At 45.0% G+C, this 5,000-nt stretch overlaps 1 long non-coding RNA gene across 2 annotated transcripts in view; it reads left to right on the top strand.

Annotated features, from left to right (window-relative positions):
• Window positions 1-5,000, top strand: part of LOC147022670 (uncharacterized) — a 146,211-nt gene that overhangs the window by 19,279 nt on the left and 121,932 nt on the right. The window lies entirely within an intron of this gene.

Below are 5,000 nucleotides of genomic sequence, written 5' to 3'. Positions count from 1 at the left end.
GTGTGTGTGTGTGTGTGTGTGTGTGTGTGTGTGTGTGTGTGTGTGTGTATGTGTGTGTGTTTAGTTGAACTGGATATATATGGAGTTGATCAGCATAAGGCCACGCTGTGCGATTCCATTCATTCTATGAACCACACTGTGAGTATCCATCCGATGTGCATATTAACATGTGCATGTTAACATGTGCATATTGAGCCTCGACTCTGCATTCAAAAAATATAAACAAAAAAAATTGCATGCTGGTTGAGGTCGGCCATCGTTATGTTAATATGCACTACACTTTTGCCATTACACTGATGGCATATCGGACCTGAGAGATGGCATATTATATCTGGAAACATTTTTCAAATATTACAAATATCATAAATGATGATGGATTTACAGTTGCAATTGAAAAGTCTCCATGTGGATATAGCAACTTTGTACTCGTCAAATATGAAATGTATTATTTGTTAATGTATTTGTCACAAACAAGATCCTCTGTGTGACATCCACTTTGTTGTTTTCGCCACACGATGGAATCAATCACTCACTACTCTGTGACACAAGTCGTTGTCCCTCGAGTTCAACAATTGCACAACTTTCGCTGTCAGCTCCTTTTAAGTTTGTGGCCATGTACAAGAAAGGAGGTGATTCTCAAAATGTCCCCATAGTAAACAATTTCATTGATGTAATCTGGACCAACAACATTGGGATTACCTAGTGGACGTTATAAAGATCCCACAGAGTCTTCGTGAAGAGAAAGCGAGTTATCTCCGGCCCCCTGACCAAATTGCATATTCCCGCTCCCTCAATCAATCATCCTGCATTGATTGGAGTGGCGATCTGTCCAGGATTGCAACCCATAATAATTATAATGCATTTGTATACTGTACTTACAATGAGCAAATATTCACCCATATAGAATGCTCAAGACACTGACAAAATTATATATATATATATATATATATATATATATATATATATATATATATATATATATATATATATATATATATATATATATATATATATGGTGTTACGGCTGTGGAAATTCGCAAACCACCATTAAGGGCCGGTAAGGTGAGAACTCCAAGTACATGTGTAGTTCGCCCCAAACCCGTTGTTTTGAGGGAATTTATGTGATTCATTCGGGCTGCGACGCTTTGAGATAGCCGTTTTTCTGTTCTATCTTTTATTTCAAACAAACAGCATCTCAACAACCACACCATCCTCACCACAGCGCCAACAACACTACAACGACACCACCTCCACCACCTATGCTACCACATCATCGCTTCTACAACCATTCGCAAACACCACCACCTTCGCCTTTACCTTCACAACTTCATCCCACATCATCGCTTCTACGGCCATTCCCAAACACCACCAGTCAACACCAAACGTCGTGTTCCCGGAGCCGTTCGGCCATGGAGGCCGAACGCGTCGATCCACGGATCAGGAATGGTTCACGCCCACTTCTCCTCCGTCCAATTAGCAAGCGCGAGGCAGCTTGGCCCCGCCTCCAGGCGCTTGTAGGCAAATTCCGTCTAGGTCCGTCTATGCAAATTTTAGGATCAGGGGAGGTTCACGCCCATTTTTGCCCGACCAATGGCTGACCGGGGGGCGGTGTGGCCCCACCTCCAATCGCGTCCTGATCCGGAAATTTGCATATCGGCGCCTCCTGAGAGGTATAAAATGACGAGCGCAAGGCAACTCACGAGGAAGAAAGTGTGGAAGAAAGAGAGTGTGGAAGGAGGAGAGTGTGGAACAAGGAGACAAGGAGCATCGCGTTGGTGGAGTTGAGTTGCGTGCGCGCGGTGGAGCTGTGGGCGGCTGGTCAGGGCAGGAGAGCTCGGGTCCGAGGCCAGGAGGACGGCAGTCGGCGACAAGGCTGCGGTGTGGGGGATCGCTCATCTCGTCGCGGGACCCAATTCAGCCAGCCACTCCCCTCCCTCAGGGCATCAACAATTTCCCCTTCCCCCCCCCATCCGCGCTGAGAGAGTGCAAGGGGGGGCCCCGTTCCTCCCCCGCCCCAAATGTGGTGCCAACGAAACCGGCCAAGAGGCAAGGAGTCGGGGTTCAGCGGCGCGGACATTTGCCGCTTGCCCGCCAACGCGTCACAAGGATGCGGGTAAGACCTCCCCGGTCTCGCGGACCTGGCCGCTCCTCCAGGCCCCGCGCACATTTGGCCTTCAGGCCTGTCTCCCTCCTTGTCTGTGAGGGTGGCTTCTTTCTTTTGCTTTTGTGTTAATGTGTGTTGGCGCCGTCTGTGAAGTAAAACTGTGTAAGTGTTGCCGTGTGCACGCGTTAGTCGGTTATATTACATTTGCTTTTTTGTGCATAATTGTATGGCTGTAAATACGTGCCTTCCGTGCTTGTCTGTGTGTGCGTGTGAATAAAATGCTTGCTTGTTGAACTGTGCCCGTTTCGCTTCGTCTTTTCTCTATTGACTCTCCATCCTGCTTCATGTAAGGGGTTCGTAGTGGGTGCAACATCCCGGTAATTAATCGGAACCGTCAAGGCTGACGATAACACCGCTCGGTTATCACTGTAGCACAGAACGGACCGCTTAAGCGGTTCGTGTCCAGAGTCGGCCTGTGGCGTGGTACGATCGCCCGTTTGACCATTCACGCAGGTACTTAGATAGATTGAATTTGGCGAGCAACCCTATCCTGCGCGGGTGGGCAATTGGCACGATCGTGGTGAGGTTAAACCCCCACCCGTGACTAGTTATAAGGAACGTTATAAGGTTATCGCCCGTTATAATATAAGGAACCTGCGGTGTGGGTGTTGGTCCTCGCTCTAGATCATTCGTAGATGCACAGATTCTTTGCATTACCGATCAGTCCACGCAGAGTCCATGTTACGAGCAAGCAACTACCCCAAAATGCTGACCTTAGAGACCATGTACCAATAATGTTCACAAGTTTTGACCTTCCTCCAGCCCAACCCTCTCCCAATTTCCTTACACCCTATACATTTCCATCCACTCTTAGTGGGGCAACTTAGCATAACAATTGTGCATTTTGTGAGGAAAGCACCAAATTTGGCAGACTAGTAGCCTAACATATTATGAACAGATTTGGATATTGGGCCATCTCAAAATTTTTGATGGCAGTGGAAAATGGCTGCCACAGCCATCAGCGGCTGAATTTGAGACGGCCCAATATTCAAATCTGTTCATAATATGATAGGCTACTAGTGTGTCAAATATGGTGCTTTCCTCACAAAATGCACAATTGTTATGCTATATTTAGCTAAGTTGCCCCACTACCATGAGTATCTCTTAAACTAAGGAGAAATACAAATTTGAAGCTCCAGAAGCGAACTTACAAGCCGTTACGACTCCGAGAAAAGTGTTAATTTGTCCAATTCAGACATATTTGACATTTTGGGCGTCTCTGGGAGGTGTCTATTGAATATGAAGGTTCGGTGATTGCCTATTGCGTGCCAAGAGAACCGTTTCTTTAATCAACCATTTCATTGGAATGCTGGCTTGAGTGCTTAAGCCACTTGGCGAGTGCTCTCCAAGCTGCTTGGTTGTTCGTTTCGGGAAGAAGTACACGTGCTTTCAATCTCATCGATTTCAAGCTCACATCGTACATTTCTGCCTTTTTGGGGCCATGCGGTGCTGTGCGGTGGGTGCTTCGGGAGGTGTCTCGTCCACTTGAAAATGTGCAATTTTATTTTTACAGGACATCGCTTTGTTTAACCTTTTTGCGTGATCTTCTTTCATAATCCACCTCTCACTTTGACATTGATACTTATGATAAAAAGCAATAAATTCCATCTGACCAGGTGTTTACCATGTTTGTTTTCGTTGTGAAAGCAGAGTATAGGCCGACATTTTGTGTTCTGTGGTTTGATACATTTTTTAAATTGAATTTCACTAATTACCCACTTAAAATCCTCTTACAAAGAACGCTGTTTCGATGTAAATCTTTGTGTTTGTCGTTTTTATTCACTTGATGCACGTGTACATTCGCACATGTGTATACGTATATAAACTGTATTACTACAATGGCATTTGACACTGATGTGTGTGCGTTATCGGTTGTTGGTTGTTATCCCCATATATATACATACAGGTTTCAGAAAGTGGAATGGAGCCCTCCCAGGTCTCAAAGCATCCACCTCCGTATAAGTGTGTGTTTGTGTATGTGCGTGTGTGGGGACGTGCAAGTTGCTGTTTATCTCCACATGTGGGTGGGTTTCAGGAGGAAAAAAGACATAGACCTACCACATCTCAAAGTATCCACCTCCATGTGTGAACGTGTGAATTACTGTTGCCTGCTATTTCCACATGTTTGTGGGTTTCAGGAGGTGAAACAGAGACCTGCCAGGTCTCAAAGTGTGTGTGTGTTTTTTTTTTTTTTTTGATTGGTATCTACATATGTAGGTTTCAGAATGTGGAATGGAATCCTCCCAGAGTGGGCTCAAAGTATCCACCTTCATTTCGGTAAGGGGTCACGATTCATGGACCAAGCTGTGAAGTTTTCAGTTTTCAATGTTTTATGCCGAGAGCTCTCTTCAGGATCATTACTGAGCCCAGGACGGCTTCCAACTGTAGTTTAGTTGTAATAATATACCCAGAGATGGTTTTTAATCTATCTTTGAGGTTCTTTGTCATTATTCCCCTAGGTCCATCTATCACCGGAACAACTTTGGCATTCTTCAGCTTCCTGGATATTTTCACTTCATTCTTGAGGTCTTGATATTTGATCATTTTTTTGATTTCTGCATCGTTTAATCCAAAATCACTGCTGTTAAGACCTCAATTAGCGATGCCTTCTTCTCCTTTTTTGTGCCTAAGTATGATAACTGGTCACAACGCTTTGTTTTCGATGTTCATGCTCGATGGGATCATGAGGTCGTACGTGAGTGGTAGGTACTTCCACGTTTTCAGTGATTACTTTTGGTTCATATTCCCACAAATTTTCTGGAACTGGGACATGTTTTTGCAGATGTGCCAGCGACTTACTTTACAAACTCCGTTGTGTTGTCATGTTTACAGCTCT

The sequence above is a fragment of the Eptatretus burgeri genome, chromosome 7 (genome assembly GCF_056783735.1).
Source record: "Eptatretus burgeri isolate ZD-2024b chromosome 7, Ebu_testis_v1, whole genome shotgun sequence".
Classification (NCBI taxonomy): domain Eukaryota; kingdom Metazoa; phylum Chordata; class Myxini; order Myxiniformes; family Myxinidae; genus Eptatretus; species Eptatretus burgeri.
Note: the sequence above shows the minus strand (reverse complement) of the source record. Positions and strands in the feature narration are given on the sequence as shown.